This window comes from Leuresthes tenuis, unplaced genomic scaffold, assembly GCF_036924035.1.
Source record: "Leuresthes tenuis unplaced genomic scaffold, fLeuTen1.0.hap1 SCAF_5, whole genome shotgun sequence".
Taxonomy (NCBI): Eukaryota; Metazoa; Chordata; class Actinopteri; order Atheriniformes; family Atherinopsidae; genus Leuresthes; species Leuresthes tenuis.
This window is the reverse complement of record NW_027325359.1, coordinates 18,540,200-18,562,513: the sequence shown is the minus strand read 5'-3', so window position 1 is coordinate 18,562,513 and position 22,314 is coordinate 18,540,200. Positions and strand designations below refer to the sequence as shown.

The 22,314-nt window shown below is 42.4% G+C and overlaps 1 protein-coding gene and 10 non-coding genes across 12 annotated transcripts in view; all 11 read left to right on the top strand.

Annotated features, from left to right (window-relative positions):
• LOC140307486 (alpha-1,3-mannosyl-glycoprotein 4-beta-N-acetylglucosaminyltransferase C-like) overlaps positions 1 to 22,314 on the top strand; it is a 208,815-nt gene that overhangs the window by 156,342 nt on the left and 30,159 nt on the right. The window lies entirely within an intron of this gene.
• trnak-cuu (transfer RNA lysine (anticodon CUU)) lies at positions 228 to 300 on the top strand. The gene has a single exon. It is a non-coding gene; the product is annotated as a tRNA-Lys (tRNA).
• Positions 1,710 to 1,782, top strand: trnak-cuu (transfer RNA lysine (anticodon CUU)). Its single transcript has one exon. It is a non-coding gene; the product is annotated as a tRNA-Lys (tRNA).
• Positions 3,507 to 3,579, top strand: trnak-cuu (transfer RNA lysine (anticodon CUU)). Its single transcript has one exon. It is a non-coding gene; the product is annotated as a tRNA-Lys (tRNA).
• trnak-cuu (transfer RNA lysine (anticodon CUU)) lies at positions 5,144 to 5,216 on the top strand. The gene has a single exon. It is a non-coding gene; the product is annotated as a tRNA-Lys (tRNA).
• Positions 7,098 to 7,170, top strand: trnak-cuu (transfer RNA lysine (anticodon CUU)). Its single transcript has one exon. It is a non-coding gene; the product is annotated as a tRNA-Lys (tRNA).
• trnak-cuu (transfer RNA lysine (anticodon CUU)) lies at positions 8,735 to 8,807 on the top strand. Its single transcript has one exon. It is a non-coding gene; the product is annotated as a tRNA-Lys (tRNA).
• On the top strand, positions 10,532 to 10,604 carry trnak-cuu (transfer RNA lysine (anticodon CUU)). The gene has a single exon. It is a non-coding gene; the product is annotated as a tRNA-Lys (tRNA).
• trnak-cuu (transfer RNA lysine (anticodon CUU)) lies at positions 12,015 to 12,087 on the top strand. Its single transcript has one exon. It is a non-coding gene; the product is annotated as a tRNA-Lys (tRNA).
• trnak-cuu (transfer RNA lysine (anticodon CUU)) lies at positions 14,283 to 14,355 on the top strand. Its single transcript has one exon. It is a non-coding gene; the product is annotated as a tRNA-Lys (tRNA).
• trnak-cuu (transfer RNA lysine (anticodon CUU)) lies at positions 15,923 to 15,995 on the top strand. The gene has a single exon. It is a non-coding gene; the product is annotated as a tRNA-Lys (tRNA).

Here is a 22,314-nt window from a genome sequence, read left to right as displayed (position 1 = left end):
TGAACGTAGACTTATCCAAGTAGGTGCTAAAACTGTACCACCTGGTGCCAGGCGGTACTACCTCATGGAAAACCCTAAAAGCTTAGTCGGATAAAGTCGAGGGGAGTAGGTACTAGTTAAAAAGGGCCAATTGTGTTCCGATGTCATTCTGAATCTGTGAAGATAGACTTAGCTTTGTTTTTTACTTTATTTTTTTTTCGAAAGGCATGTTTGCTCAGGTGTGAATGGCCTGGCTAGCTCAGTCGGTAGAGCATGAGACTCTTAATCTCAGGGTCGTGGGTTCGAGCCCCACGTTGGGCGTAGCAGTTTTAATAACCAACAGATGTTTCATCCATCAATGTTCAACTCTGTTCCTACCATCACAGCGTCCACAGTGGTACCTCTTTGAATGGACGTAAACCTCCTGAAATGCACAATATCATTCTAAAACACTAAAACCTGTGCAAGAACGATATGTGGGCCCATGTCATTTCTGTATTCCCCGTTTGAACAAGCATGACCCTACATTTTAAAACAAAACAAGGAAAATCTCAATACCGATCCATGGCCTCTTTCTACCACCTCAATGTGGGTGGGGTCTCTATAGCAATAGTCCAAAAGTCCCGTGACATCATTTGTATGTGACACAAACATGACACAATGATTTAGGACATCGAGGAGAAGGAATACCTGCTGCTTGGTGTATGGCTTTGCGTCTAGCAATTCACCTCGTGGACAATCACAGAATAAATTAAATCGCATGGTCGCTGTTGCAGGGTCCTTGTGAAGGAGTGGCTTTCATAACTGATCCGCTGACATCACTCCCTGTCCAATCAGTGGCCTGCAGTCTCTTGACGTCAAATTTTCGGCTCGACTCAGCTTGACCCCGATCAAGTAGTTGCTAAAATTGTACCACGTGGTGCCAGGCGGTACTACCTCATGGAAAACCCTAAAAGCTTAGTCGGATAAAGTTGAGTGGAGTAGGTACTAGTTAAAAAGGACCAATTGTTTTCCGATGTCATTCTGAATCTGTGAAGATAGAGTTAGCCAAGTAGGTGCTAAAATTGTACCACCTGGTGCCAGGCGGTACTACCTCATGGAAAACCCTAAAAGCTGAGTCGGATCAAGTCGAGTGGAGTAGGTACTAGTTAAAAAGGGCCAATTGTGTTCCGATGTTATTCTGAATCTTTGAACGTAGACTTACCCAAGTAGGTGCTATAACTGTACCACCTGGTGCCAGGCGGTACTACCTCATGGAAAACCCTTAAAGCTTAGTCGGATAAAGTCGAGTGGAGTAGGTACTAGTCAAAAAGGACCAATTGTGTTCCGATGTCATTCTGAATCTTTGAACGTAGAGTTAGCCAAGTAGGTGCTAAAATTTTACCACCTGGTGCCAGGCGGTACTACCTCATGGAAAACCCTAAAAGCTGAGTCGGATCAAGTTGAGTGGAGTAGGTACTAGTTAAAAAGGGCCAATTGTGTTCCGATGCCATTCTGAATCTTTGAACGTAGACTTATCCAAGTAGGTGCTAAAACTGTACCACCTGGTGCCAGGCGGTACTACCTCATGGAAAACCCTAAAAGCTTAGTCGGATAAAGTCGAGGGGAGTAGGTACTAGTTAAAAAGGGCCAATTGTGTTCCGATGTCATTCTGAATCTGTGAAGATAGACTTAGCTTTGTTTTTTACTTTATTTTTTTTTCGAAAGGCATGTTTGCTCAGGTGTGAATGGCCTGGCTAGCTCAGTCGGTAGAGCATGAGACTCTTAATCTCAGGGTCGTGGGTTCGAGCCCCACGTTGGGCGTAGCAGTTTTAATAACCAACAGATGTTTCATCCATCAATGTTCAACTCTGTTCCTACCATCACAGCGTCCACAGTGGTACCTCTTTGAATGGACGTAAACCTCCTGAAATGCACAATATCATTCTAAAACACTAAAACCTGTGCAAGAACGATATGTGGGCCCATGTCATTTCTGTATTCCCCGTTTGAACAAGCATGACCCTACATTTTAAAACAAAACAAGGAAAATCTCAATACCGATCCATGGCCTCTTTCTACCACCTCAATGTGGGTGGGGTCTCTATAGCAATAGTCCAAAAGTCCCGTGACATCATTTGTATGTGACACAAACATGACACAATGATTTAGGACATCGAGGAGAAGGAATACCTGCTGCTTGGTGTATGGCTTTGCGTCTAGCAATTCACCTCGTGGACAATCACAGAATAAATTAAATCGCATGGTCGCTGTTGCAGGGTCCTTGTGAAGGAGTGGCTTTCATAACTGATCCGCTGACATCACTCCCTGTCCAATCAGTGGCCTGCAGTCTCTTGACGTCAAATTTTCGGCTCGACTCAGCTTGACCCCGATCAAGTAGTTGCTAAAATTGTACCACGTGGTGCCAGGCGGTACTACCTCATGGAAAACCCTAAAAGCTTAGTCGGATAAAGTTGAGTGGAGTAGGTACTAGTTAAAAAGGACCAATTGTTTTCCGATGTCATTCTGAATCTGGGAAGATAGAGTTAGCCAAGTAGGTGCTAAAATTGTACCACCTGGTGCCAGGCGGTACTACCTCATGGAAAACCCTAAAAGCTGAGTCGGATCAAGTCGAGTGGAGTAGGTACTAGTTAAAAAGGGCCAATTGTGTTCCGATGTTATTCTGAATCTTTGAACGTAGACTTACCCAAGTAGGTGCTAAAACTGTACCACCTGGTGCCAGGCGGTACTACCTCATGGAAAACCCTTAAAGCTTAGTCGGATAAAGTCGAGTGGAGTAGGTACTAGTCAAAAAGGACCAATTGTGTTCCGATGTCATTCTGAATCTTTGAACGTAGAGTTAGCCAAGTAGGTGCTAAAATTTTACCACCTGGTGCCAGGCGGTACTACCTCATGGAAAACCCTAAAAGCTGAGTCGGATCAAGTTGAGTGGAGTAGGTACTAGTTAAAAAGGGCCAATTGTGTTCCGATGTCATTCTGAATCTTTGAACGTAGACTTACCCAAGTAGGTGCTAAAACTGTACCAACTGGTGCCAGGCGGTACTACCTCATGGAAAACCCTAAAAGCTTAGTCGGATCAAGTCGAGTGGAGTAGGTACTAGTTAAAAAGGACCAATTGTGTTCCGATGTCATTGTGAATCTTTGAACGTAGAGTTAGCCAAGTAGGTGCTAAAATTGTACCACCTGGTGCCAGGCGGTACTACCTCATGGAAAACCCTAAAAGCTGAGTCGGATCAAGTTGAGTGGAGTAGGTACTAGTTAAAAAGGGCCAATTGTGTTCCGATGTCATTGTGAATCTTTGAACGTAGACTTAGCCAAGTAGGTGCTAAAATTGTACCATCTGGTGCCAGGCGGCACGACCTCATGGAAAACCCTAAAAGCTTAGTCGGATAAAGTCGAGGGGAGTAGGTACTAGTTAAAAAGGGCCAATTGTGTTCCGATGTCATTCTGAATCTGTGAAGATAGACTTAGCTTTCTTTTTTACCTTATTTTTTTTTTCGAAAGGCATGTTTATTCAGGTGTGAATGGCCTGGCTAGCTCAGTCGGTAGAGCATGAGACTCTTAATCTCAGGGTCGTGGGTTCGAGCCCCACGTTGGGCGTAGCAGTTTTAATAACCAAAAGATGTTTCATCCATCAATGTTCAACTCTGTTCCTACAATCACAGCGTCCACAGTGGTACCTCTTTGAATGGACACAAACCTCCTGAAATGCACAATATCATTCTAAAACACTAAAACCTGTGCAAGAACGATATGTGGGCCCATGTCATTTCTGTATTCCCCGTTTGAACAAGCATGACCCTACATTTTAAAACAAAACAAGGAAAATCTCAATACCGATCCATGGCCTCTTTCTACCACCTCAATGTGGGTGGGGTCTCTATAGCAATAGTCCAAAAGTCCCGTGACATCATTTGTATGTGACACAAACATGACACAATGATTTAGGACATCGAGGAGAAGGAATGCCTGCTGCTTGGTGTATGGCTTTGCGTCTAGCAATTCACCTCGTGGACGATCACAAAATAAATAAAATCGTATGGTCGCTGTTGCCGGGTCCTTGTGAAGGAGTGGCTTTCATAACTGATCCGCTGACATCACTCCCTGTCCAATCAGTGGCCTGCAGTCTCTTGACGTCAAATTTTCGGCTCGACTCAGCTTGACCCCGATCAAGTAGTTGCTAAAATTGTACCACGTGGTGCCAGGCGGTACTACCTCATGGAAAACCCTAAAAGCTTAGTCGGATAAAGTTGAGTGGAGTAGGTACTAGTTAAAAAGGGCCAATTGTGTTCCGATGTTATTCTGAATCTTTGAACGTAGACTTACCCAAGTAGGTGCTAAAACTGTACCACCTGGTGCCAGGCGGTACTACCTCATGGAAAACCCTTAAAGCTTAGTCGGATAAAGTCGAGTGGAGTAGGTACTAGTCAAAAAGGACCAATTGTGTTCCGATGTCATTCTGAATCTTTGAACGTAGAGTTAGCCAAGTAGGTGCTAAAATTTTACCACCTGGTGCCAGGCGGTACTACCTCATGGAAAACCCTAAAAGCTGAGTCGGATCAAGTTGAGTGGAGTAGGTACTAGTTAAAAAGGGCCAATTGTGTTCCGATGTCATTCTGAATCTTTGAACGTAGACTTAGCCAAGTAGGTGCTAAAACTGTACCACCTGGTGCCAGGCGGTACTACCTCATGGAAAACCCTAAAAGCTGAGTCGGATCAAGTTGAGTGGAGTAGGTACTAGTTAAAAAGGACCAATTGTGTTCCGATGTCATTCTGAATCTTTGAACGTAGAGTTAGCCAAGTAGGTGCTGAAATTGTACCACCTGGTGCCAGGCGGTACTACCTCATGGAAAACCCTAAAAGCTGAGTCGGATCAAGTTGAGTGGAGTAGGTACTAGTTAAAAAGGGCCAATTGTGTTCCGATGTCATTGTGAATCTTTGAACGTAGACTTAGCCAAGTAGGTGCTAAAATTGTACCATCTGGTGCCAGGCGGCACGACGTCATGGAAAACCCTAAAAGCTTAGTCGGATAAAGTCGAGGGGAGTAGGTACTAGTTAAAAAGGGCCAATTGTGTTCCGATGTCATTCTGAATCTGTGAAGATAGACTTAGCTTTCTTTTTTACCTTTTTTTTTTCGAAAGGCATGTTTACTCAGGTGTGAATGGCCTGGCTAGCTCAGTCGGTAGAGCATGAGACTCTTAATCTCAGGGTCGTGGGTTCGAGCCCCACGTTGGGCGCAGCAGTTTTAATAACCAAAAGATGTTTCATCCATCAATGTTCAACTCTGTTCCTACCATCACAGCGTCCACAGTGGTACCTCTTTGAATGGACACAAACCTCCTGAAATGCACAATATCATTCTAAAACACTAAAACCTGTGCAAGAACGATATGTGGGCCCATGTCATTTCTGTATTCCCCGTTTGAACAAGCATGACCCTACATTTTAAAACAAAACAAGGAAAATCTCAATACCGATCCATGGCCTCTTTCTACCACCTCAATGTGGGTGGGGTCTCTATAGCAATAGTCCAAAAGTCCCGTGACATCATTTGTATGTGACACAAACATGACACAATGATTTAGGACATCGAGGAGAAGGAATGCCTGCTGCTTGGTGTATGGCTTTGCGTCTAGCAATTCACCTCGTGGACGATCACAAAATAAATAAAATCGTATGGTCGCTGTTGCCGGGTCCTTGTGAAGGAGTGGCTTTCATAACTGATCCGCTGACATCACTCCCTGTCCAATCAGTGGCCTGCAGTCTCTTGACGTCAAATTTTCGGCTCGACTCAGCTTGACCCCGATCAAGTAGTTGCTAAAATTGTACCACGTGGTGCCAGGCGGTACTACCTCATGGAAAACCCTAAAAGCTTAGTCGGATAAAGTTGAGTGGAGTAGGTACTAGTTAAAAAGGGCCAATTGTGTTCCGATGTTATTCTGAATCTTTGAACGTAGACTTACCCAAGTAGGTGCTAAAACTGTACCACCTGGTGCCAGGCGGTACTACCTCATGGAAAACCCTTAAAGCTTAGTCGGATAAAGTCGAGTGGAGTAGGTACTAGTCAAAAAGGACCAATTGTGTTCCGATGTCATTCTGAATCTTTGAACGTAGAGTTAGCCAAGTAGGTGCTAAAATTTTACCACCTGGTGCCAGGCGGTACTACCTCATGGAAAACCCTAAAAGCTGAGTCGGATCAAGTTGAGTGGAGTAGGTACTAGTTAAAAAGGGCCAATTGTGTTCCGATGTCATTCTGAATCTTTGAACGTAGACTTAGCCAAGTAGGTGCTAAAACTGTACCACCTGGTGCCAGGCGGTACTACCTCATGGAAAACCCTAAAAGCTGAGTCGGATCAAGTTGAGTGGAGTAGGTACTAGTTAAAAAGGGCCAATTGTGTTCCGATGTCATTCTGAATCTTTGAACGTAGACTTACCCAAGTAGGTGCTAAAACTGTACCATCTGGTGCCAGGCGGTACTACCTCATGGAAAACCCTAAAAGCTTAGTCGGATCAAGTCGAGTGGAGTAGGTACTAGTTAAAAAGGACCAATTGTGTTCCGATGTCATTGTGAATCTTTGAACGTAGAGTTAGCCAAGTAGGTGCTAAAACTGTACCACCTGGTGCCAGGCGGTACTACCTCATGGAAAACCCTAAAAGCTGAGTCGGATCAAGTTGAGTGGAGTAGGTACTAGTTAAAAAGGACCAATTGTGTTCCGATGTCATTGTGAATCTTTGAACGTAGAGTTAGCCAAGTAGGTGCTAAAATTGTACCACCTGGTGCCAGGCGGTACTACCTCATGGAAAACCCTAAAAGCTGAGTCGGATCAAGTTGAGTGGAGTAGGTACTAGTTAAAAAGGGCCAATTGTGTTCCGATGTCATTGTGAATCTTTGAACGTAGACTTAGCCAAGTAGGTGCTAAAATTGTACCATCTGGTGCCAGGCGGCACGACCTCATGGAAAACCCTAAAAGCTTAGTCGGATAAAGTCGAGGGGAGTAGGTACTAGTTAAAAAGGGCCAATTGTGTTCCGATGTCATTCTGAATCTGTGAAGATAGACTTAGCTTTCTTTTTTACCTTATTTTTTTTTTCGAAAGGCATGTTTATTCAGGTGTGAGTGGCCTGGCTAGCTCAGTCGGTAGAGCATGAGACTCTTAATCTCAGGGTCGTGGGTTCGAGCCCCACGTTGGGCGTAGCAGTTTTAATAACCAAAAGATGTTTCATCCATCAATGTTCAACTCTGTTCCTACCATCACAGCGTCCACAGTGGTACCTCTTTGAATGGACACAAACCTCCTGAAATGCACAATATCATTCTAAAACACTAAAACCTGTGCAAGAACGATATGTGGGCCCATGTCATTTCTGTATTCCCCGTTTGAACAAGCATGACCCTACATTTTAAAACAAAACAAGGAAAATCTCAATACCGATCCATGGCCTCTTTCTACCACCTCAATGTGGGTGGGGTCTCTATAGCAATAGTCCAAAAGTCCCGTGACATCATTTGTATGTGACACAAACATGACACAATGATTTAGGACATCGAGGAGAAGGAATGCCTGCTGCTTGGTGTGTGGCTTTGCGTCTAGCAATTCACCTCGTGGACGATCACAAAATAAATAAAATCGTATGGTCGCTGTTGCCGGGTCCTTGTGAAGGAGTGGCTTTCATAACTGATCCGCTGACATCACTCCCTGTCCAATCAGTGGCCTGCAGTCTCTTGACGTCAAATTTTCAGCTCGACTCAGCTTGACCCCGATCAAGTAGTTGCTAAAATTGTACCACGTGGTGCCAGGCGGTACTACCTCATGGAAAACCCTAAAAGCTTAGTCGGATAAAGTTGAGTGGAGTAGGTACTAGTTAAAAAGGGCCAATTGTGTTCCGATGTTATTCTGAATCTTTGAACGTAGACTTACCCAAGTAGGTGCTAAAACTGTACCACCTGGTGCCAGGCGGTACTACCTCATGGAAAACCCTTAAAGCTTAGTCGGATAAAGTCGAGTGGAGTAGGTACTAGTCAAAAAGGACCAATTGTGTTCCGATGTCATTCTGAATCTTTGAACGTAGAGTTAGCCAAGTAGGTGCTAAAATTTTACCACCTGGTGCCAGGCGGTACTACCTCATGGAAAACCCTAAAAGCTGAGTCGGATCAAGTTGAGTGGAGTAGGTACTAGTTAAAAAGGGCCAATTGTGTTCCGATGTCATTCTGAATCTTTGAACGTAGACTTAGCCAAGTAGGTGCTAAAACTGTACCACCTGGTGCCAGGCGGTACTACCTCATTGAAAACCCTAAAAGCTGAGTCGGATCAAGTTGAGTGGAGTAGGTACTAGTTAAAAAGGACCAATTGTGTTCCGATGTCATTGTGAATCTTTGAACGTAGAGTTAGCCAAGTAGGTGCTAAAATTGTACCACCTGGTGCCAGGCGGTACTACCTCATGGAAAACCCTAAAAGCTGAGTCGGATCAAGTTGAGTGGAGTAGGTACTAGTTAAAAAGGGCCAATTGTGTTCCGATGTCATTGTGAATCTTTGAACGTAGACTTAGCCAAGTAGGTGCTAAAATTGTACCATCTGGTATCAGGCGGCACGACCTCATGGAAAACCCTAAAAGCTTAGTCGGATAAAGTCGAGGGGAGTAGGTACTAGTTAAAAAGGGCCAATTGTGTTCCGATGTCATTCTGAATCTGTGAAGATAGACTTAGCTTTCTTTTTTACCTTTTTTTTTTCGAAAGGCATGTTTACTCAGGTGTGAATGGCCTGGCTAGCTCAGTCGGTAGAGCATGAGACTCTTAATCTCAGGGTCGTGGGTTCGAGCCCCACGTTGGGCGCAGCAGTTTTAATAACCAAAAGATGTTTCATCCATCAATGTTCAACTCTGTTCCTACCATCACAGCGTCCACAGTGGTACCTCTTTGAATGGACACAAACCTCCTGAAATGCACAATATCATTCTAAAACACTAAAACCTGTGCAAGAACGATATGTGGGCCCATGTCATTTCTGTATTCCCCGTTTGAACAAGCATGACCCTACATTTTAAAACAAAACAAGGAAAATCTCAATACCGATCCATGGCCTCTTTCTACCACCTCAATGTGGGTGGGGTCTCTATAGCAATAGTCCAAAAGTCCCGTGACATCATTTGTATGTGACACAAACATGACACAATGATTTAGGACATCGAGGAGAAGGAATGCCTGCTGCTTGGTGTATGGCTTTGCGTCTAGCAATTCACCTCGTGGACGATCACAAAATAAATAAAATCGTATGGTCGCTGTTGCCGGGTCCTTGTGAAGGAGTGGCTTTCATAACTGATCCGCTGACATCACTCCCTGTCCAATCAGTGGCCTGCAGTCTCTTGACGTCAAATTTTCGGCTCGACTCAGCTTGACCCCGATCAAGTAGTTGCTAAAATTGTACCACGTGGTGCCAGGCGGTACTACCTCATGGAAAACCCTAAAAGCTTAGTCGGATAAAGTTGAGTGGAGTAGGTACTAGTTAAAAAGGGCCAATTGTGTTCCGATGTTATTCTGAATCTTTGAACGTAGACTTACCCAAGTAGGTGCTAAAACTGTACCACCTGGTGCCAGGCGGTACTACCTCATGGAAAACCCTTAAAGCTTAGTCGGATAAAGTCGAGTGGAGTAGGTACTAGTCAAAAAGGACCAATTGTGTTCCGATGTCATTCTGAATCTTTGAACGTAGAGTTAGCCAAGTAGGTGCTAAAATTTTACCACCTGGTGCCAGGCGGTACTACCTCATGGAAAACCCTAAAAGCTGAGTCGGATCAAGTTGAGTGGAGTAGGTACTAGTCAAAAAGGACCAATTGTGTTCCGATGTCATTCTGAATCTTTGAACGTAGAGTTAGCCAAGTAGGTGCTAAAATTTTACCACCTGGTGCCAGGCGGTACTACCTCATGGAAAACCCTAAAAGCTGAGTCGGATCAAGTTGAGTGGAGTAGGTACTAGTTAAAAAGGGCCAATTGTGTTCCGATGTCATTCTGAATCTTTGAACGTAGACTTAGCCAAGTAGGTGCTAAAACTGTACCACCTGGTGCCAGGCGGTACTACCTCATGGAAAACCCTAAAAGCTGAGTCGGATCAAGTTGAGTGGAGTAGGTACTAGTTAAAAAGGACCAATTGTGTTCCGATGTCATTGTGAATCTTTGAACGTAGAGTTAGCCAAGTAGGTGCTAAAATTGTACCACCTGGTGCCAGGCGGTACTACCTCATGGAAAACCCTAAAAGCTGAGTCGGATCAAGTTGAGTGGAGTAGGTACTAGTTAAAAAGGGCCAATTGTGTTCCGATGTCATTGTGAATCTTTGAACGTAGACTTAGCCAAGTAGGTGCTAAAATTGTACCATCTGGTGCCAGGCGGCACGACCTCATGGAAAACCCTAAAAGCTTAGTCGGATAAAGTCGAGGGGAGTAGGTACTAGTTAAAAAGGGCCAATTGTGTTCCGATGTCATTCTGAATCTGTGAAGATAGACTTAGCTTTCTTTTTTACCTTATTTTTTTTTTCGAAAGGCATGTTTATTCAGGTGTGAATGGCCTGGCTAGCTCAGTCGGTAGAGCATGAGACTCTTAATCTCAGGGTCGTGGGTTCGAGCCCCACGTTGGGCGTAGCAGTTTTAATAACCAAAAGATGTTTCATCCATCAATGTTCAACTCTGTTCCTACAATCACAGCGTCCACAGTGGTACCTCTTTGAATGGACACAAACCTCCTGAAATGCACAATATCATTCTAAAACACTAAAACCTGTGCAAGAACGATATGTGGGCCCATGTCATTTCTGTATTCCCCGTTTGAACAAGCATGACCCTACATTTTAAAACAAAACAAGGAAAATCTCAATACCGATCCATGGCCTCTTTCTACCACCTCAATGTGGGTGGGGTCTCTATAGCAATAGTCCAAAAGTCCCGTGACATCATTTGTATGTGACACAAACATGACACAATGATTTAGGACATCGAGGAGAAGGAATGCCTGCTGCTTGGTGTATGGCTTTGCGTCTAGCAATTCACCTCGTGGACGATCACAAAATAAATAAAATCGTATGGTCGCTGTTGCCGGGTCCTTGTGAAGGAGTGGCTTTCATAACTGATCCGCTGACATCACTCCCTGTCCAATCAGTGGCCTGCAGTCTCTTGACGTGAAATTTTCGGCTCGACTCAGCTTGACCCCGATCAAGTAGTTGCTAAAATTGTACCACGTGGTGCCAGGCGGTACTACCTCATGGAAAACCCTAAAAGCTGAGTCGGATCAAGTTGAGTGGAGTAGGTACTAGTTAAAAAGGGCCAATTGTGTTCCGATGTCATTCTGAATCTTTGAACGTAGACTTACCCAAGTAGGTGCTAAAACTGTACCAACTGGTGCCAGGCGGTACTACCTCATGGAAAACCCTAAAAGCTTAGTCGGATCAAGTCGAGTGGAGTAGGTACTAGTTAAAAAGGATCAATTGTGTTCCGATGTCATTGTGAATCTTTGAACGTAGAGTTAGCCAAGTAGGTGCTAAAACTGTACCACCTGGTGCCAGGCGGTACTACCTCATGGAAAACCCTAAAAGCTGAGTCGGATCAAGTTGAGTGGAGTAGGTACTAGTTAAAAAGGACCAATTGTGTTCCGATGTCATTGTGAATCTTTGAACGTAGAGTTAGCCAAGTAGGTGCTAAAATTGTACCACCTGGTGCCAGGCGGTACTACCTCATGGAAAACCCTAAAAGCTGAGTCGGATCAAGTTGAGTGGAGTAGGTACTAGTTAAAAAGGGCCAATTGTGTTCCGATGTCATTGTGAATCTTTGAACGTAGACTTAGCCAAGTAGGTGCTAAAATTGTACCATCTGGTGCCAGGCGGTACTACCTCATGGAAAACCCTAAAAGCTTAGTCGGATAAAGTCGAGGGGAGTAGGTACTAGTTAAAAAGGGCCAATTGTGTTCCGATGTCATTCTGAATCTGTGAAGATAGACTTAGCTTTCTTTTTTACCTTATTTTTCTTTTCGAAAGGCATGTTTATTCAGGTGTGAATGGCCTGGCTAGCTCAGTCGGTAGAGCATGAGACTCTTAATCTCAGGGTTGTGGGTTCGAGCCCCACGTTGGGCGTAGCAGTTTTAATAACCAAAAGATGTTTCATCCATCAATGTTCAACTCTGTTCCTACCATCACAGCGTCCACAGTGGTACCTCTTTGAATGGACACAAACCTCCTGAAATGCACAATATCATTCTAAAACACTAAAACCTGTGCAAGAACGATATGTGGGCCCATGTCATTTCTGTATTCCCCGTTTGAACAAGCATGACCCTACATTTTAAAACAAAACAAGGAAAATCTCAATACCGATCCATGGCCTCTTTCTACCACCTCAATGTGGGTGGGGTCTCTATAGCAATAGTCCAAAAGTCCCGTGACATCATTTGTATGTGACACAAACATGACACAATGATTTAGGACATCGAGGAGAAGGAATGCCTGCTGCTTGGTGTATGGCTTTGCGTCTAGCAATTCACCTCGTGGACGATCACAAAATAAATAAAATCGTATGGTCGCTGTTGCCGGGTCCTTGTGAAGGAGTGGCTTTCATAACTGATCCGCTGACATCACTCCCTGTCCAATCAGTGGCCTGCAGTCTCTTGACGTCAAATTTTCAGCTCGACTCAGCTTGACCCCGATCAAGTAGTTGCTAAAATTGTACCACGTGGTGCCAGGCGGTACTACCTCATGGAAAACCCTAAAAGCTTAGTCGGATAAAGTTGAGTGGAGTAGGTACTAGTTAAAAAGGGCCAATTGTGTTCCGATGTTATTCTGAATCTTTGAACGTAGACTTACCCAAGTAGGTGCTAAAACTGTACCACCTGGTGCCAGGCGGTACTACCTCATGGAAAACCCTTAAAGCTTAGTCGGATAAAGTCGAGTGGAGTAGGTACTAGTCAAAAAGGACCAATTGTGTTCCGATGTCATTCTGAATCTTTGAACGTAGAGTTAGCCAAGTAGGTGCTAAAATTTTACCACCTGGTGCCAGGCGGTACTACCTCGTGGAAAACCCTAAAAGCTGAGTCGGATCAAGTTGAGTGGAGTAGGTACTAGTTAAAAAGGGCCAATTGTGTTCCGATGTCATTCTGAATCTTTGAACGTAGACTTAGCCAAGTAGGTGCTAAAACTGTACCACCTGGTGCCAGGCGGTACTACCTCATGGAAAACCCTAAAAGCTGAGTCGGATCAAGTTGAGTGGAGTAGGTACTAGTTAAAAAGGACCAATTGTGTTCCGATGTCATTGTGAATCTTTGAACGTAGAGTTAGCCAAGTAGGTGCTAAAATTGTACCACCTGGTGCCAGGCTGTACTACCTCATGGAAAACCCTAAAAGCTGAGTCGGATCAAGTCGAGTGGAGTAGGTACTAGTCAAAAAGGACCAATTGTGTTCCGATGTCATTCTGAATCTTTGAACGTAGAGTTAGCCAAGTAGGTGCTAAAATTTTACCACCTGGTGCCAGGCGGTACTACCTCATGGAAAACCCTAAAAGCTGAGTCGGATCAAGTTGAGTGGAGTAGGTACTAGTTAAAAAGGGCCAATTGTGTTCCGATGTTATTCTGAATCTTTGAACGTAGACTTACCCAAGTAGGTGCTAAAACTGTACCACCTGGTGCCAGGCGGTACTACCTCATGGAAAACCCTTAAAGCTTAGTCGGATAAAGTCGAGTGGAGTAGGTACTAGTCAAAAAGGACCAATTGTGTTCCGATGTCATTCTGAATCTTTGAACGTAGAGTTAGCCAAGTAGGTGCTAAAATTTTACCACCTGGTGCCAGGCGGTACTACCTCATGGAAAACCCTAAAAGCTGAGTCGGATCAAGTTGAGTGGAGTAGGTACTAGTTAAAAAGGGCCAATTGTGTTCCGATGTCATTCTGAATCTTTGAACGTAGACTTAGCCAAGTAGGTGCTAAAACTGTACCACCTGGTGCCAGGCGGTACTACCTCATGGAAAACCCTAAAAGCTGAGTCGGATCAAGTTGAGTGGAGTAGGTACTAGTTAAAAAGGGCCAATTGTGTTCCGATGTCATTGTGAATCTTTGAACGTAGACTTAGCCAAGTAGGTGCTAAAATTGTACCATCTGGTGCCAGGCGGCACGACCTCATGGAAAACCCTAAAAGCTTAGTCGGATAAAGTCGAGGGGAGTAGGTACTAGTTAAAAAGGGCCAATTGTGTTCCGATGTCATTCTGAATCTGTGAAGATAGACTTAGCTTTCTTTTTTACCTTATTTTTTTTTTCGAAAGGCATGTTTATTCAGGTGTGAATGGCCTGGCTAGCTCAGTCGGTAGAGCATGAGACTCTTAATCTCAGGGTCGTGGGTTCGAGCCCCACGTTGGGCGTAGCAGTTTTAATAACCAAAAGATGTTTCATCCATCAATGTTCAACTCTGTTCCTACAATCACAGCGTCCACAGTGGTACCTCTTTGAATGGACACAAACCTCCTGAAATGCACAATATCATTCTAAAACACTAAAACCTGTGCAAGAACGATATGTGGGCCCATGTCATTTCTGTATTCCCCGTTTGAACAAGCATGACCCTACATTTTAAAACAAAACAAGGAAAATCTCAATACCGATCCATGGCCTCTTTCTACCACCTCAATGTGGGTGGGGTCTCTATAGCAATAGTCCAAAAGTCCTGTGACATCATTTGTATGTGACACAAACATGACACAATGATTTAGGACATCGAGGAGAAGGAATGCCTGCTGCTTGGTGTATGGCTTTGCGTCTAGCAATTCACCTCGTGGACGATCACAAAATAAATAAAATCGTATGGTCGCTGTTGCCGGGTCCTTGTGAAGGAGTGGCTTTCATAACTGATCCGCTGACATCACTCCCTGTCCAATCAGTGGCCTGCAGTCTCTTGACGTCAAATTTTCGGCTCGACTCAGCTTGACCCCGATCAAGTAGTTGCTAAAATTGTACCACGTGGTGCCAGGCGGTACTACCTCATGGAAAACCCTAAAAGCTTAGTCGGATAAAGTTGAGTGGAGTAGGTACTAGTTAAAAAGGGCCAATTGTGTTCCGATGTTATTCTGAATCTTTGAACGTAGACTTACCCAAGTAGGTGCTAAAACTGTACCACCTGGTGCCAGGCGGTACTACCTCATGGAAAACCCTAAAAGCTTAGTCGGATCAAGTCGAGTGGAGTAGGTACTAGTTAAAAAGGACCAATTGTGTTCCGATGTCATTGTGAATCTTTGAACGTAGAGTTAGCCAAGTAGGTGCTAAAACTGTACCACCTGGTGCCAGGCGGTACTACCTCATGGAAAACCCTAAAAGCTTAGTCGGATAAAGTTGAGTGGAGTAGGTACTAGTTAAAAAGGGCCAATTGTGTTCCGATGTTATTCTGAATCTTTGAACGTAGACTTACCCAAGTAGGTGCTAAAACTGTACCACCTGGTGCCAGGCGGTACTACCTCATGGAAAACCCTTAAAGCTTAGTCGGATAAAGTCGAGTGGAGTAGGTACTAGTCAAAAAGGACCAATTGTGTTCCGATGTCATTGTGAATCTTTGAACGTAGAGTTAGCCAAGTAGGTGCTAAAATTGTACCACCTGGTGCCAGGCGGTACTACCTCATGGAAAACCCTAAAAGCTGAGTCGGATCAAGTTGAGTGGAGTAGGTACTAGTTAAAAAGGGCCAATTGTGTTCCGATGTCATTGTGAATCTTTGAACGTAGACTTAGCCAAGTAGGTGCTAAAATTGTACCATCTGGTGCCAGGCGGCACGACCTCATGGAAAACCCTAAAAGCTTAGTCGGATAAAGTCGAGGGGAGTAGGTACTAGTTAAAAAGGGCCAATTGTGTTCCGATGTCATTCTGAATCTGTGAAGATAGACTTAGCTTTCTTTTTTACCTTATTTTTTTTTTCGAAAGGCATGTTTACTCAGGTGTGAATGGCCTGGCTAGCTCAGTCGGTAGAGCATGAGACTCTTAATCTCAGGGTCGTGGGTTCGAGCCCCACGTTGGGCGCAGCAGTTTTAATAACCAAAAGATGTTTCATCCATCAATGTTCAACTCTGTTCCTACAATCACAGCGTCCACAGTGGTACCTCTTTGAATGGACACAAACCTCCTGAAATGCACAATATCATTCTAAAACACTAAAACCTGTGCAAGAACGATATGTGGGCCCATGTCATTTCTGTATTCCCCGTTTGAACAAGCATGACCCTACATTTTAAAACAAAACAAGGAAAATCTCAATACCGATCCATGGCCTCTTTCTACCACCTCAATGTGGGTGGGGTCTCTATAGCAATAGTCCAAAAGTCCCGTGACATCATTTGTATGTGACACAAACATGACACAATGATTTAGGACATCGAGGAGAAGGAATGCCTGCTGCTTGGTGTATGGCTTTGCGTCTAGCAATTCACCTCGTGGACGATCACAAAATAAATAAAATCGTATGGTCGCTGTTGCCGGGTCCTTGTGAAGGAGTGGCTTTCATAACTGATCCGCTGACATCACTCCCTGTCCAATCAGTGGCCTGCAGTCTCTTGACGTCAAATTTTCGGCTCGACTCAGCTTGACCCCGATCAAGTAGTTGCTAAAATTGTACCACGTGGTGCCAGGCGGTACTACCTCATGGAAAACCCTAAAAGCTTAGTCGGATAAAGTTGAGTGGAGTAGGTACTAGTTAAAAAGGGCCAATTGTGTTCCGATGTTATTCTGAATCTTTGAACGTAGACTTACCCAAGTAGGTGCTAAAACTGTACCACCTGGTGCCAGGCGGTACTACCTCATGGAAAACCCTAAAAGCTTAGTCGGATAAAGTTGAGTGGAGTAGGTACTAGTTAAAAAGGGCCAATTGTGTTCCGATGTTATTCTGAATCTTTGAACGTAGACTTACCCAAGTAGGTGCTAAAACTGTACCACCTGGTGCCAGGCGGTACTACCTCATGGAAAACCCTTAAAGCTTAGTCGGATAAAGTCGAGTGGAGTAGGTACTAGTCAAAAAGGACCAATTGTGTTCCGATGTCATTCTGAATCTTTGAACGTAGAGTTAGCCAAGTAGGTGCTAAAATTTTACCACCTGGTGCCAGGCGGTACTACCTCATGGAAAACCCTAAAAGCTGAGTCGGATCAAGTTGAGTGGAGTAGGTACTAGTTAAAAAGGGCCAATTGTGTTCCGATGTCATTCTGAATCTTTGAACGTAGACTTAGCCAAGTAGGTGCTAAAACTGTACCACCTGGTGCCAGGCGGTACTACCTCATGGAAAACCCTAAAAGCTGAGTCGGATCAAGTTGAGTGGAGTAGGTACTAGTTAAAAAGGGCCAATTGTGTTCCGATGTTATTCTGAATCTTTGAACGTAGACTTACCCAAGTAGGTGCTAAAACTGTACCACCTGGTGCCAGGCGGCACGACCTCATGGAAAACCCTAAAAGCTGAGTCGGATCAAGTTGAGTGGAGTAGGTACTAGTTAAAAATGGCCAATTGTGTTCCGATGTAAATCTGAATCTGTGAGCGTAGACTTAGCCAAGTAGGTGCTAAAATTGTACCACCTGTTGCCAGGCGGTACAACCCTTTCAGAAATTACATGAGCCTTTCAGTGGCCTCATGTCATTTCTGTATTCCTGTGTGGTGTTGCACCAGAGGAACTCTCCATCTTTTATAACACTAAAACAAAGGTTGTTTTTCATTTCTTTTTAAACATGTATGTGTTAGTTTTAGTACGATGCACTTATGTAACTAAAATAACTAATTAAAATAACTTAAAAATGACTCTCGGGTTACATGCAATAGTCATTTGGGGTAATCACGTCATTTTGTTAGCTATTGTAACTTTTATTTAATAGAATTGAGCCATTTAGCTTAACACACACCTGCAAGGATTACAGAACGTTAATTGGAAATATATACATCCATCCATCTATCCATCCATCTGTTCATCCATCCGTTTTCCGTGCCCACAAATAGCACAAATCTAATATTATGGTCATTCCCAAAGACCCAAGAGCAAATTTACATTTACTATGACAACCATCAAAGAAAAAAAAGTACAAACTCAATTAGGAATCAAAGAGCTTACTAGCAAGCCTCTCAGACCATGTTTACACATGCCACCACACCCCTTTGCATTAAAAAATAGAAAAGATAAGAAAAAAAAGAAAAAACAAGAAACAAAAAAAATTTATGGAGTTACAACTAAAAACCACTAGCATGCTAGCTACCTAATTTACTATACTAGCAGGCCCACTGTACCACAGTTGTTCACAAAAGTACTTCACAAATTTAATTCTTATTGCCTTTTTGTAACGTCATAACTTTTTTTAAATAAATGCTAAAAACATAAATCTGTACACTTGCATAAACTTGAATTTCTGATGCAAATATATTTTGCTGGGTGACAAAAGCCTGATTTACAACTACAAACTCAAATTCTTATTGACTCTACCTTGAGCCCACCACACAAATAAAATGTTAAACTACGAAATCATAGGAATGTTTTTAACACATGAAAAATCCACTTTCCCATGAAACAGCCAACAGAAAACCACTGACGATTGGTCTTCACTCATTCCTTCTATTCCCCTGTACAGTACATATCTGAGTGAGTAACAATAAACCAATAAAAATGTCTTGATGAAATAAAAGACATTGCTATGCCAAGTTGTTGATATACAACCTATACAAATTTACTATGATTGTCATTAAAAAAAACAAATAAACAAACAAAAACTTAATGTAATTCTCCTTAGTGGTCTCAGACTTTTAGACTCCACTTTGTAGAGACAAATCTGTTTTTCTACGAAAACTGGGTATGAAACATTCAAATATTGTTAAGAGGAACAATTTCACCTAACCTCCCCATTTTTCATGTCATATACATTTTTCCAAACACACACACAATATCTCACATCACTGAAAGAGCACTATACATCTGCAAGATTCAAATTTTCATATCAATCAAATATTTTCAAATGATCAGTTGATCCAGGACAGGCTGCTTGCAGATAAACATCTTCAGTTCTGAATTTAGAGAATTTAGAGAATTTTGAATTGAGTATTTGAAGCTAAAACAGATAAAGCACACTGAGAACAGCAGTTATTTGCGAGCGGTTTAAAATTATTTTGCACACGTGGACAATACAAAAGTACAGGCTGCTTATTTCACAGAATATAGGTGGACTGCTCCAAAAAGCTAACCGTTAAGGGATAAAGTAAGGGGTATGTAAAATAGGTATAAAAAAAATTGAAAATATTAGAAATACCAAATACATAGAGTCAAAACATGGCAATGCTTTTAAAAGAAGCACGTTGTCCAGCATATTGCTGAATTTAAGATTCTTATGATAACAAATTTAGTCTTAGGTCCTATCTGCAAGATAAGAATTAACACATGCAGAATAATTCATACATAATAATTACTTTGTCATAAATGAAAGATAAACATCAGCTGTGAAGTGAATTATGACTATTAACCAGATCAGTCACTGTGCAGTTCAGTAATCACTGTGTGTGTGTCGGAGCCAGAAGGACAATCAGATGGGAGTGTGTCAATCCTCCATTTATATCAGCAACTTGGTGAACTATGAAGAGCACACAAGTTAAATTCCCAACACATTCTCTTTGCTGTGCTTGTGATGCTGATTCAGATCAGATATTATTTTGCTAATTAGTGAGGATATGCTTTTCTTCTTCATAAAGTGAACCCCTTCGTTGATTGGATAAGTGTTTGACATTCAGAGCTCGCTCTTATACCTCATTTTGTAAATCCCAGTGAGGATTTCATCACAGAGTCTTGCCTTCCTGCTACCAGGCTCTCCAATTCTATTTTCTATTTTTTCATCTCAGCTCTGCAGTTGTACTGTGCTGTACAGAAGTGTTGACTGTGGTTCGGGTTCTGTAATCATCCTTTTGTTTTCTGTTGTAATTCTGTGTGGGATCCCATGGATATTCCTTTCATTGTTATCCTTCATTTGTCAAATTGGTGAAGTCATAGACAGAAGAGATTACTTCATATATAAAAAGTTGCTTGTGGCATCCAGGTCTGAAAGAAAATGTGATAAATGGGAGAATAACTTTTCACTATTTCTCTTGATAATATTTGTATCATAGACTCCTGTGTGATAGGTGTCTATAAAAATGCTTTAATCTAAAAATACCCTGACTTAAAACCATTTCCACAGATATTTTACCTTGTGAGCAAATTTCTTAGTTGTAGTGATTTAAACAAACTTGAACGCATGGCATGTGACGTTAATGTCATGAAACCATGTCAGATCCAAAGAACGCTGATGCATCTCATTTGAAAACCTAACATTTGTTTTAAATGTGAGCTCCTCTCTAATGTGAACTAGTGATGCTACAGTGCAGGAGGCACAGACAACAAAACTCCATTTGCCCATGTAAAGGAACATCAGCATCATTAAAATCAGCCTGGGTTCAGTGGTTTTTGAGCATTAGACACTTTATATATCTTTTTGCCAACTTTGTTGGTCGTTAATGATGCAGGGTTTACTCTCAGAATCAAACAGTCCTGCAGCCAAAGTACACTTCAAGCAGACTTTACTGTCCCAGGAAGCATGAGTTTAAATGAATATGAAGAATAAGCAATGATGGTTTGTCCTCAAGCTGATGGTGAAACTTCTTATGGTAAAGTTGCAAAAACTAGGCAAACAATTTTATTGGATGTCTTTAAAATTCAAGAACATCCTTTTCTTTGTTGATCATTTATATCAATGGTATAGAGCAAAAGGAAACCTTTTCCACACTGCTTCCGAAAGGAACCTGATGTTCCTCTTCATTTTTTAAGCTTATTTACTAATGCTATAATAGGTTTTTTTTGTGTGTGATCTAATTATCCTTAGATAATAGTAGATATCCTTCTGCTGGATGGTCAATTGTGAGTTTGACAATTTCTTTTTTTTCAGTTTCAATTTTTTTCTTGGTCCAAAGACTAACATACACAGATAAAAAAGTTAAACCATTATAGAGTTGTGATGTCCTTGCAGGATGTAGTTCAGTAACCTGCTTCCTGGTAATACATTTGTAAATGTTTGTTTTTACAAGACTTTGAGATGCACCTAAATGCACTGTTTGTTTTATCGTCTGAGACTCTTTCAGATTTCATCAGGAACAACACTTTCATGGGTTGTGTTCTTCTAAGGATTCACACTCTTGTTTGGCACACACAGTTAAAACAGTCGCTAAACTGCACACAGCATCACTGTCAGTCTGAGGCTTTCTTACACAGAGATTAGGGTGGAAAAATGCCAAAGGTAAAGCTTTTAAGGAATTTAGTGTTAGCTTTTTTTTTTTTTTTAGATGATTTGGAATTTATCCTGCCTTTTCAATGTCACTGACTGCACCTGACACCTAAATGATTTAAGCAAACTATTATATCTTTGTAGAGGTAGAAAAATCTGCATTATTCTTATTCAAACAAAGCAGGTTGCTGCATTTTAGGCTTAGTTTAACTCATATCCTCTTATTTGAAAGATTTTTCGAACTACCAGGATGATCCTCTGCCACTCTGTGGCAAAAACTGGAAAGCACGGCATAGTTTCAAACAGACACATTGTGTCACAGCAGCAGATTCTCCCCGGTTTCAGCAGGTGTGTATTATTTAAAGCAAATCATGCCTGAAATGACAGTGACCACAGGTTTTGTGATTGTTCAGAGATTATTGCATTTAAGACGATGCTGCTTTTGGCATTCTGCAATGTTGGAAGGTACCAGTAGGCAGCTACATCCAGTACACAGCACCTAAAGTCTTAATAAGCAGTGGCAGGTTTGCCAGGCGTATTCACTTTTCAAGGACCCTGTGTCATACTTACCTGGTAGAGCGATTTGATTATTGTGGATGAAAGCAGCATGAAACGAAGCATCTGAAAGTTATGAGATAGGGAGGAAAGAATGAAACTAAACAAACTTTACAGACATTGCTTTGGGAATCCATCAGTTCTTGTGCCAGATCTGTTGGTGAGGACTCCACTGCCCAGCGAAGGTCACAGTAAGAGAGAAAGAGCAACTTTAACTCAAATTTAACACTCAGGAAATAGGTCAAAGAAAATAATTTCTTCGACAATTCGATTCAGTTTTATTTTTTTAGCACCAAATTACAACAAATGTCATCTCAAGGCACTTTAATAATACAGTCCAATTCAAGCCAATTGGAGCTCAATTCATTGTAGTCATAATCCAATCAAATCCAATTCATTAAATAAAAAAATAATCCAATTCATTCATGCAGAGCCAATTCAAAAACAATTTCTTAGCTAAGGAAACCAACAGATTGCACAGAATCGTCTCTTTGGTCCAATCTCCCGTCCTGAGCGTAC